Source organism: Sorex fumeus, unplaced genomic scaffold (assembly GCF_029834395.1).
Source record: "Sorex fumeus unplaced genomic scaffold, SorFum_2.1 ptg000035l, whole genome shotgun sequence".
NCBI classification, from domain to species: Eukaryota; Metazoa; Chordata; class Mammalia; order Eulipotyphla; family Soricidae; genus Sorex; species Sorex fumeus.
The window spans coordinates 14,195,989-14,208,522 of record NW_026606092.1 but is presented as its reverse complement, the minus strand read 5'-3'; positions in this window follow the sequence as shown (position 1 = coordinate 14,208,522).

Here is a 12,534-nt window from a genome sequence, read left to right as displayed (position 1 = left end):
ACTGTCAGATCTGCCTTGTTACTGTATAGCCAGTTGGTCATAGTGCTAGGAATAGTCCCTAAGTTCCCTGAGCACTGCTTTGGAGATGCTCCAAGAAAAGAACTTTTTAAATGGCATAAGTTGATATTCATTAAATATTTTCTCTGTTTTCTGATTTCCTAGATTTTAAATCATGACAATAAAGAAATTAGGGGCATAACATGACTTAAGATGAGTTTCTTTAATAAAGAAGTTCTGCAGAAGGATTTCCAGTCCAAGATATATAGAGATTAACTGTAGAATTACTTTAGGTAACATAATTGTAGGAACAATTCTAGACGCTTCCCTTTGCTCAAAGAGCTTGAAAGATGAGAGAAAGAAATATTGTTATTTTTATAAATTCATAAACATATTTATTTATCTATTTACTTTTGGGTTTTGAAGATTCACTTGACTGTGTTCAGAATTACTCCTGCAGGCCTTTCTGCTCAGGGATCACTCCTGCTGTAGTTTGACGGATTATATACAGTGACAGAGAACAAACTCAGGTTGGCTGCATGAAGGCAAGCACCTTACCCACTATTTTACTCCCTGGCCCAGAAAGGTTGGCTTTATGTGATTTTAGCTAAGTGTAATATGGGGGTAAGTGAGGATGCAGTCAGCTTTGGGAGGGTATTTGTGATAATGTATTTAGACTCTGTATGTTGTTAGAGGAAGGAGAGACAGTTAAGCATAGGTGCACACCAGTGGCAGATGCCTACAATGTTGAAATAGTAGAACCTGGGGCCAGAGAGATCATACAGTGGGTAAGGTACTTGCCTTGCATATGACTGACCTGGATTCGATCTCTGGCATTCCATATAGTCCCCTGAGCACTGCCAGAATGATTCCTGAGTGCAGAGTCAGGGGTAACCCCCGAGCATTCCCAGGTGTGGCCCCAAAACTTAAAAAATATACTGGAGCCTTCTGGACCATTGAAATAGGCTGGGATCCCTCTCAATTTGCTGAAAAAAAAAAATACAGGGTGAAAATAAGTTAAAAGAATTACATAAAATATCAAGCAAAAGGTGAAGATTAACCAATACTAACCAAGATTAACAAAGGATCAATTTCAAAAGGCATGAATGTGGTTGAGTAGAATCCACAAAATTTGGTGACCTAATAAATGTGGGTGTTCAGGGAAACAGACAAAGGTAGCTGTGAAGCTTTATAATTGAGTAGCTGGGTAACAATACTCATCAAACTATGGGAGGAAATCAAGATTGGGACTTGTTGATTTTGAGGCATTAGTTTGGCATCCACTTAAAAATGAACAAGCAAATACAGAGATTAACTGGAAACTTTCAAATAGATGTTAGGTCAGCTCTCAAAAATTAACATACTAAACCTAAGCAAACATTCACTGGATGTCCAACTGGGTATTCGATATGCAAGTCTTCAATTCAAGACAATGGTCAGAGTAAAAAATATTTTTCATCTGAATTGAAATCAGTTAAAGTCATAAAAGTATGAGTTTGGTTAAGAAGAGGACACTTTACAGGTCACAAAGGAATAAAAGAGTGATGTAAGGGAGCATAAGAAACATGAGCATGATTCAGCCAGGGATGGTAAGATGTCAAGACAAAAGATTTGGAAAACTCCAGTAAGGAAATGAACAAGTGAAAAAAAGAAGCCACCCATATATTCTGACTGTGCACTTAATAAAATGCAAATACTTAAAGAGCAATCAATTACTTTATGTAAATTGCATTCCACCTTTATTGCCTCCAGAGTTAGACAAAGATGAAAATACTCTATATAAACAAGAACTTTTGACAAAAGAAGCAATATCTAAGTCTGGTAGAGTTGAGGGGTATTGAATACAGCAGAGCAGAAGAGGCATTCCCTTTTACATATATCATACACCATATTGCAGGGAATAATAACAAGTGGAACCAAAATTATAAAAAAGAATGAGCCACTGACCATTATTAGCTGTAAAGAATGGTCCCAGTGTTTAAATCTAGATTCTAACAAGTCATTTTGACACGTTGAGTCTCAGTTTCCTGCTAGCCAAAAGAAGCAAAAAAATTGCAAGATTTGTAGTATCAATGTGAGGGTTAAATAAGATGATGGATCTTGCATCATGGGGGTTGGTAAATAGTAGTAATCTTCCACCCATGCCTTCTTTGAAGTTTAGTATCAGGAATGCTCACCCTTGAGTATTATCCTTAATATGTGCATTGAATACAGTGTCTCAATATATTTGGGATAGACACCCAAGAATGTATGCTGGTGTAATTTTGGTGGCTAGGGGAAAAAAGGAGAGATAGGGCTTGTATTGATCTATTAGTATAATCCATATCTTTCTAGTTAAGCGTTAAAATGAATATAGATTTAAAACATAAGGTCATCCAAATCTCATAATGCTTTTTATGAATAAGTTAAAATGTATAAAAATTCAGAAAATTGGCACATAAGACAAACTAGGTGAGCAATATTGATGGAATAATTCATTTACTTTTTTATCCATGCATACATACAACAAAACACTGAGCCAATCTAGGTGCTACACTGTATATTAGGAGTTGGGACAGGGTGTAGATTAAATAAACAGTTTGAGTATCATGATGTATACAGTCAAGTAAATAGGATACTCAATGTTCAAGAAATTATAACTGAAGTTTCAAAGAAGCTTTATAGAAACACACAAGAAAAGACCCTCAATCTGACTAGTACAATCCTACTAAGAAAAATAAGACCATTTTACTGTCTTTACTATATACTAGACACTGCTCCAAATACACTTTTCCCATATCATCTTCTTTAATCTAATTGTCAAAGCTATGAAGTATGTGCTGTTCTTGAGAAAGAGAATTAACTTGCTGGTAGGAAGCAGGCTCACACATGCTCTTCACTGGCTGGCTGGCACAGCACCCTGATTGGGTCTTAGGATCTGATTTTGCACCTGCTAAAGCCAATGATTTCCAAAGACAACAGCAACTGAATCACTTTTCCTTAGTATACACCAATTATAATATATTGGCATGGTAAATGTCATTCCTATCCTAATATATATTATATTTGCTCTGGCACCCCTCTTAGAATCTTATCTGGAACACAAAGTAGTAGTGGAATCTGGTTTTTGAAACAACCTTTCCCATTAACAATTTATGAATAAAATCTTCCTCTATAGTGTGTAGAATCCAAGACTATACTTTGGCCTTCTATGTCCAATTTCTAAAATGGTCTCCTGCTCATTTTATAAAATTTTGCTTTTATTTTCTTTCCTTTTTCCCTTAGTTTTATATTTAGACAACTCCCTGCTGAGCTCAGAAGCTACTCCTACCCCAATTCTCTAGAGTGCTTCTTGCTGTGCTCTTTGGAGACCATCCAGTGCCAGAGATAAAACCCAGGACTATATATTCACCAGAGATGTCTCCAAAAACTCTTTTCCCATATCATGTTATTAGATCTACTTGCCAAAACTATGGACAATGTACTAAAGCAAAGTATACACAGCTACTTGCTATTTCTTTTAATCTCACTATTTTTTTCTCTTTTTACCTTTGTTTGTTTGCGTGTTTGGGTGCCATATCCTAAGGTACTTAGGGTTTATTCCTGGCTCTAAGCAGGAATCAGTCCTGGGAGTCTCAGAGGACCATGTAGGTTTAGGGATCAAACCCAAGTCAGCTGTGTGCTAGGTAAGCACCCTGACAGCTTTGCTATCTTCCATTTCCTTAATTCAATTCACTCTTGAATTTTTTCTGCACCAACTCAATAATCCTTTATGCTTAGAGTGTGAGATTCCCTCATTGAGGATTGCTCCTTTAATTTCTTGCATCATTATTGTCTCCACTTAGTAGAAGCAAGAACAAAGAGAAATTACTCACAGAAAGTCTGTAATTTAACATAGATTACATGTTCAGTGTGTGCTGAAGGCAGGGTTTTAATTCAGGATATGATGCCAAAGGGCTCCTGAGTTTAAGGATGGTAAATTAGAAATATATATATCTAAGCTATCTGAGAAATTTATCTGTTTCTTCTTGTGCATGTTAGGCTAGGAAAAGTCATAGAAAAAATGCTTTGAAAGACCTTTTTAACAAATAAAAGCCTTGTTGATGAGGTGATTAATGACCAACCACTTTGACAACCACAAATACAGAATTTTTGACTCAAAATTTTAGACTTTCTCTAGTTTCAATATCTGTCTGAAAACAGCCCCTCAGCTGAGAATCCCTCTGCTCTATTACTAGTTACACCTGCTGTACTGATTCTCATGGGAATAAGAAAAGAAACAACAGTAGCTATTACCTAGGAGCAGAAATGAGAAGATAAGCCCCAAAGCTAGACTGTGTGGAGCTACCAGCCTTTCCCATACTTACTGGTGTCAGAGAACCATGCAACCTCAAGCTCAAAGATGATAGCAGTGCCCAACTACCGCTTTGTACACCCTCACACGCTCTTTCACCTACCCTTTCAGAGATGCCAAAGCAGGTGGTGTTACCTGAAGTCATATCCTGTACCTGACACAGTCTCTAAGGCAGTTGTGTGGACAACTTTGTGTCAGCATTTTGCGTTCTGGCTCAGAATTTCTGTCAGTCAGGGAAACCTACTCAACCTAAAAAGGGCGGAGGAGAGGAGGAGGGAAACTCCCAGGGACAATCCTCAACGTTTGAATTACTTAAGTGTTGAAATCTATTGAGAGACAGATGATCATCCAAAAATTGGGAAAGCAGAAAGAAAATAGAAGAATACTTACCCTGTCACAGCTCATAGAAAGGAATTAACAGACACTTTAAGAGAGAATAGAGGATTAAGGCTATTAATTAAAGGCATATACTTCTGATCCTATGGAACAAAACTTAAAACCTTTCCAACTTTAAGAGTAAAGTAGCATGCACAGTCATGCAAATACAGGTCTTATAGAAAATTGCCTAAAGAATACAAAGATTACATATTGTTTATATCTAAGACTAGGCATCATTTTCACGTTAATGTGCTAATGAATAGAATTGCATTTAAAAAACAAAAGACTTGTTTAGAATTATAGTATTAAACTCATGTATATACTTTACGTGGTAAGTACTTCAAATGACTTAAGAAGGTTAGAAATTAAATTTTGGAAAATGCATATGAGGTAAATTTCAGCAGGTAGAAAAATAGGGTTCACAATCTGGGTATGACAAGGGTTCACTGAAAGGAAACCCCATCAGTTCTTGAATTATGGGAATTTAGGAAAAGAATGAAATTTACAATGCAATTAATAGTTTAGATTATTTGTATAATATAACATTAATAAATCAATAACAGAAACTATTAAGAAAAATGAGAATTACTGATTGAACATAATGCTATACTTCATCAAGTTTAAAAAGCAATTACATACATAGGAATTACATACATAGGAAGTACATACATAGGAATGAGTACATACATAGGAATGAATTACATACATAGGAATGATATAATTAATGATTACATAAATAGGAATGATATAATTAACTTAATTATACTTAAGTTTCAAATCTAAAAGCAGAATATATATTTAACTATTCATGGAGAAGTTAGAAAATTTGGTAACAGGGAAAATTCAATAAATTAATTAAAGTAAATGATAATTAAGAAACATCCTTAATAAATATATGCACTGTAGCACGGTCCTCCTGTTGTTCATCAATTTGCTTGAGCAGGCCCAGTAACGTCTCCATTGTGAGACTTGTTGTTACTGTGTTTGGCATATCAAATATGCCACGGGGAGCTTGCCAGGCTTTGCCATGTGGGCGAGATACTCTTGGTAGCTTGCTGGGCTCTCCGAGAGGGGTGGAGGAATCAAACGTGGCTCAGCCAGGCCGGCTGCGCGCAAGACAAACACACTACTGCTGTGCTATCCATATGTTACTAAAATTAATGTAAAATTGGAGAATAAGCAAAAATACTATGATATTCATATGTGCAAGAATTTACTCTCTCAGCTTTGAAAGAATCCTACAGTTTTCCATTTTTCCTGGAAAAATGAAGGATGAAGGAACCAGCATAGGAACCCGGGTGTGCGGGACCTGGGGCTGGGATCTCCAGGCCTGCTCAGATCGGGAATTGGGTCTCCTCCACCTAGATCCCCCATCTTCCAGCAGCTAGACAGTTACACCCACCAACTGCCCCCGGCATCGTGTGGTCCCATCAATGAGACTGTAAAGCCAAGCTCCTGGAAGCAAATGTGGCCGGGTGACCTCTTATTGTCTAGTTCTCACTCTCAGAGAACCTGGCAGGCTATGGAGAGTATCTTGTCCTCGCAGCAGAGTCTGGCAAGCTCCTCGAGGTGTATTCAGTATGCCAAAACCTAGTAACAATGATGGGTCTCATTCCCCTGACCCTGAAAGAACCTTCTTTTTCTTATGTCCTGAGTTTTACCCTGTCTTCAGTTTTATCTTGAGCACTGAAATACAGTTTATGCAAATCGCATGATGCAGGAAAAAGGTAGACAGTTCAAGGAATTGGAAGAAGACCAGTTATTTGGAGGAACATGGTGAACAAAGGAATGGGTGACACCAGATAGGCTTTTTCCTGACACAGTTGTTGCAAATTAAAGAGAAATTCTAATACCAGTTGCCAGATATACATTTAATCAATTCTCCATACTCTTCCTTTGAATTGATATTGCAAGATTTGACTGAGTTACACAGTGAAAGAATTAAAACTTTGCACAAAGGAGAAAGAAATAAGGACAGTAAAGGAAGCAGAAAGATATAGATATAAAATAAAACTATATTGACTTCTCATTCTTTAGCCAATACAATGGATTTAAAACACACTGACATTGGTGCCACCACAGTGTTGAAGATCTCATAACGAGTAACAGTCTTTCAATATCTCATCCCACACAGTATATTAAAATAAAATGGAAGGAAATAGGGCAAATTATTGCTTCTGCCTGTTTTCATTTCGTTTGGCTGTTTGCATTACTGTATACTCAATATCTTTGTCATGGATTATTAAAAGAGGTCAGGAACAGCTGCCGGTGGCTCCAAGATTATTTGTTTGAAGTACAATACAACTCTTAAAACATAAACACACGTTTGCACACACACTCATGAATTAGCATTGAACTATGACGGAGCAGACACTGAAGTATCTCAGTAATAAGTGATCTGAGCCAATCCTTGACTCCAAGGTAAACACAGTCTTTTAAGAGCAAAGAATTTACTATTTTTTGTATCACCTCCTTCTTATACCAAAAATAGTGGGCAGCCTTATTTTAGTCAAAGATTTTTGTTGCATCTGGAAAGGATTCAAGTCAACTTTCAAATTGAAAACCATGATCACATTTTTTTCGGTGTATATCTGCTTTTCTCAATTATAACTACCTTGCTTTAAGCAGTTATTTAATGAGGCATATAGTATTTTGTCTGCAACAGATTATTTCTGTGCTATAGTTACTCGGGTGTAGCTATTTCTTTCTTCCAATAAGAACCCCTGCTTTTCAAACACATGAACTGCAGATCAATATTGCTTACTTGTGTTCAAGAGAGCTGAGGAAGAATTTAAGGAAATCTTCCTATTTATTTATTACAATTCCCTTATCATTTTTAAGGGGTCCTTGCAAAACTAGCTACTTTTTCTTCAATGAATTAAATTATATGCATGGGACCATGACATTTCTTAGATAAGAGCTGTCTTCTGCAACTAAATTATATAGCACATTTCCAACAATTTTCATCTCTATTACACAATTTCTAATATGATTCTGTGAACAGGTAGAAGAAACATTTTATCCCATTTTATAAAACTTTAAAATAAATTCACTTGTTAAAAATTACCAAACTGTCCCAGTAGAGAGTCTGGAGGAGAAATGAGTATCCTTGCTTCTCACCAAGACTTTCTCCATTTCATCCTGAGCCTTTGCCACCATTCTCAGCCCAGCTTACTAGAGATAGTTGCTTATGATCATTTCATCTATCAGAGAAATTAGTAAGGCAATATTAGGATAATGGCTTATGTAGCAAATGAGTTAATCTGTAAGATTAGATGCTCATGGTAAAATGACAGAGTATTTTTATTTTGGTTCATTTGAATATTAAATGATTTTTCTGTTTCAGAAACTTTGCTAGACATTGAGAATATAAGGGGGAAAAAGGTACAATTCTAGGTAGAAATGAGTTTTAGAAACTTGAAATGAACAATTAAAAATCATACCAAGAAATAAATAATTAAGAAATGTAGGGGACTGCATCAAAAAATAGGTACAGGTTTTTATAATTTTATTATAGATAACTAGAGAAATTACATCCATATAACCAGGAATGGAGGGATTTCCCTAATGATTTGACATTTAAATTGAAATATGAATGTTAGCAAGTTGGAGTAAGGCCATTTTGCAGAACACCTTCAAAACTGTAAAGAAAATGGTTTGCTTGAAGAACTGGAAGAACTATTCTCTTTCTTGAGAACAGAGAGGAGAAACTCCTAGTGGGATTCAGAAGTATCACTGTAGCACTGTCCTTCTGTTGTTCATTGGTTTGCTTGAGTGGGCAATAGTAAGGTCTCCATTGTGACACTTGTTGTTACTGTTTTTGGCATATAGAATGTGAAGCCTGTGGGTTGTTACAAATTTTGTATATTTTTCAATATTTCCAATGTAAAATGGAAATTTACTGAGATTCTTGAGTAGAAGATAATATGAATTGATTCCTGTCAGTAAAAAATTACTATGGCTTTATAATGAAGGAAGAAAGCAAAAAATATAAATTAAAAGGCTATTGCAATATCATTATTATGTGATAAAATGAGAATACAAACAGGTACACAGACACAATTTTAGTTCTTGAATAGAGATTAGTAGAAAATCGTTTCTTCTTTTCTTCCCATGAGTTTTAGGTAGAAATTTTACTACCTTTCAAAATCTCAAAAGGCCCTCCTGCTGATCATCGATTTGCTCGAGCGGGCCCAGTAACGTCTCCATTGGAGACTTTGTTGTTACTGTGTCTGGCATATCGAATACTCTCGTTAGCTTGCCAGGCTCTCCGAGAGGGGCGGAGGAATCAAACTCGGGTCGGCCATGTTGGCTGCATGCAAGGCAGACACCCAAACACATGCAGAACCATTTTGTTCTTTATCTAGAGCTGATTTATTAATTCCAATACTTCAACTGATTTGCTTTCAGATATTTCACGCTCAGTTATTTAGAAAACATATTTTTTAAATGCCCTTTTATCTGAAGTTGCACATTTCATGAGACCTGCCTCTATATCTAGGTTATGCAGAGGCATTTTGGGTGCTGAAGATAATATCCATTTTTCAGGCTCCTTGTTTGACCTAAAGCAATGTAGGAGTGCCATTTTTCAATATCCACAGTTCTGTCTACCACATATATTCTCAAAGAAGCTTTATGGTAACTTTGATTCCAGATTAGCTGTTACTGTTGTGGTTCATTTACACACAAGAGGATTATTTTTCAGATAACCAGCAGGGCAGATGTTACCTGAAAAATAAAATGTAATTTAAGAACTCTCTTTCAACTTCAGAGATGACATGGAGGAAATTTTACTCTGGCCTTTAAAAGGTAGGATTTGTGAAGAGTATTTTAAACCATTCTCACTCCTTTCTTCAGGTTTAACTGATGTATACTGTAAGGTCTATAGCATTTGTCACTGTCTCTGTCCTCCCGTTGTTCATCAATTTGCTTGAGCGGGCCCAGTAACATAATGAGACTTGTTACTGTGTTTGGCATATCAAATACGCCACGGGTAGCTTGCTAGGCTTTGCCATGTGAGCTCAATACTCTCCATAGCTTGCTGGGCTCTTCGAAAGGGGCAGAGGAATCGAACTCGGGTCGGCCATGTTGGCTGCGCGAAAGGTAAACGCCCTACCCGCTGTGCTATCGCTCCAGCCCGGAGCGTTTGTAGTTCCTTTTAAATGATTATTGACTGTATTAAGTCTATTTTAAGAGAATATGATAGCATTGGGCCAACAAAGCAATATCTTTTAATTGCACCAGAAGTTACTGAGCACAGAGTCTCAGAAAAGTTTAGCTGAGATTGTATTTATTATGTATCAGGTTAAATATTTGGTTAACATTCAATAAAAGTAACAATTGCAGAGGGAAAAAATATTCTGGTGGAAGGTGTGATACTGGAATGGTTCATGCATAAAATCATGCTGTTAATAGTATTGTAGATCATGGTGTTTAAAACAAAACAAAGTTAATTTAAAAAATGAGATATAGATTTTTGTGGAAATGCATTATTATTACAGAGCTCCATTGAAGGAATAATAAAGAGCTCTAAAGTGATAATTTTTTTAAATTTATTTTTATATTTTTTTGCTTTTTTGGTAACACTTGGTGATGCACAGAGGTTACTCCCAGTTCTGCACTCAGGAATTACCCCTGGTGGTGTTCAGGGAACCATATGGAATACTGGGAATCAAACCTGGGTCAACCATGTGCAAGGCAAATGCCCTAACCGCTGTGCTATTGCTCCATCCCTGATAAAATTTTAAAATAAAAAATAAATGGAGAGCTCATACCATAAAGTTGCCTCTACCATCTAGAGAAAAAGTCTTAATTTTTTAAAAATTTGGATGGTTTAGTGACATGATTACAATAGTATTAGCATTTTTATTTCTGATACTTGATATTATTGCATAACCACCAACATATTCATAACCCTCCACAGTTTAAATTTTAAAAGTTAATTATTATAGTTAAAGGTAAAGGTAAAGGCCCTCCCGTTGATCGTCGATTTGCTCGAGCGGGCCCAGTAACGTCTCCATTGGAGACTTTGTTGTTACTGTGTCTGGCATATCGAATACTCTCGATAGCTTGCCGGGCTCTCCGAGAGGGGCGGAGGAATCGAACTCAGGTCGGCCATGTTGGCCGCTTGTAAGGCGAACGCCCTACCGCTGTGCTATTATAGTTAGATTATACATTTATACCTGTGTTAACAATTGCTTTTTTATTTTTTTTCTTTTTTATTTATTTATTTATTGAATCACCGTGGGAAAGGTTACAAAGCTTTCAGGTTTAGGTCTCAGTCATGCAAATATCAAACACATTTCCCTTTACCAATACTTATTTTTTACCATGAAGAACCCCAATAAAACCCCACCCACCACCCCTCCCAGTCCCTGTGGGGCAGATGAATTCTAGTTAACACTCTATCTGCTTTGATTAGATTCATTGTTTCAATAAAAGATTCACCACTATTATTTAGAGTTTACCCCCCCCTCCATCAGATATGCTGAAAAAGCATTGTGAAGTGATTTGCTTTCTACAGCTGGGTTCAAGAATTAAATGTTGGTTTTGGATTTCTGCTATTTTACTTATTGACCCTGGAAGTATTTCTACTGAAAGTCAGATAGTTAAGAAATTGGTTTCTGTGCTCTGGAGTTGTGGCCGTGCTGAGAGCCGCTAGTGGGGGGCAACTGGTGGCCTTGGTAGGGCGTGAAGGGCAGACCGAAATGGCCCCCTTCCCATGAGGTTTTAGTCGTCCCCACTCCCCCGGATCATACCTGCTGTCCACAAGGCTCCCATGCAGCCACCATCTTTCTTTCCAGAGAGGAGAAGGCGACTGGGGCAACACCCTTTCCCCTCCGGACAGACATGATGGCCTGGATTAATGCATAGTCCTTTCACTTTTCTGCTCCAAGATGCTGGGTTCTGTATTAAGTCCTTGTGCTTCTGGGGCTGTGGCCATGCTGGAGAGCTGCTCGTGGGGGGCAACTGGTGACCTCAGTAGGGCGTGAAGGACGGATTGGAACGCCCTCCATCCCATGAGGTTTTAGTCGCCCCCACTCCCCCGGCTCATACCTGCTGTCCACAAGGCTCCCATGCGGCCGCCATCTTTCTTTCCAGAGAGGAGAAGGCGACTGGGGCAACACCCTTTCCCCTCCGGACAGACATGATGGCCTGGATTAACGCATAGTCCGTTCACTTTTCTGCTCCAAGCTGCTGGGTTCTGCATTAAGTCCTTGTGCTTCTGGGGCCGTGGCCGTGCTGGAGAGCCGCTCGTGGGGGGCAACTGGTAGCCTCGGTAGGGCGTGAAGGACGGACCGGAACACCCCCCTTCCCATGAGGTTTTAGTCGCCCCCACACCCCCGGCTCATACCTGCTGTCCACAAGGCTCCCATGTGGCCACCATCTTTCTTTCCAAAGGGAGGAGGGCGGAAGGGAGCAACACCCTTTCCCCTCCGGGCAGACATGATGGCCTGGATTAACCCATAGTCCTTTCACTTTTCTGCTCCAAGCTGCTGGGTTCTGCATTAAGTCCTTGTGCTTTTGGGTCTGTGGCCGTGCTGGAGAGCCGCTCGTGGGGGGCAACTGGTGACCTCGGTAGGGCGTGAAGGACGGACTGGAACGACCCCCTTCCCATGAGGTTTTAGTCGCCCCCACTCCCCCGGCTCATACCTGCTGTCCACAAGGCTCCCATGTGGCCACCGTCCTTCTTCCCAGAGAAGAGAGGGCGAATGCGGCAACACCCTTTCCCCTCTGGCAGACTTGATGGCCTGGATTAACACATAGTCCTTTCACTTTTCTGCTCCAAGCTGCTGGGTTCTGCATTAAGTCCTTGTGCTTCTGGG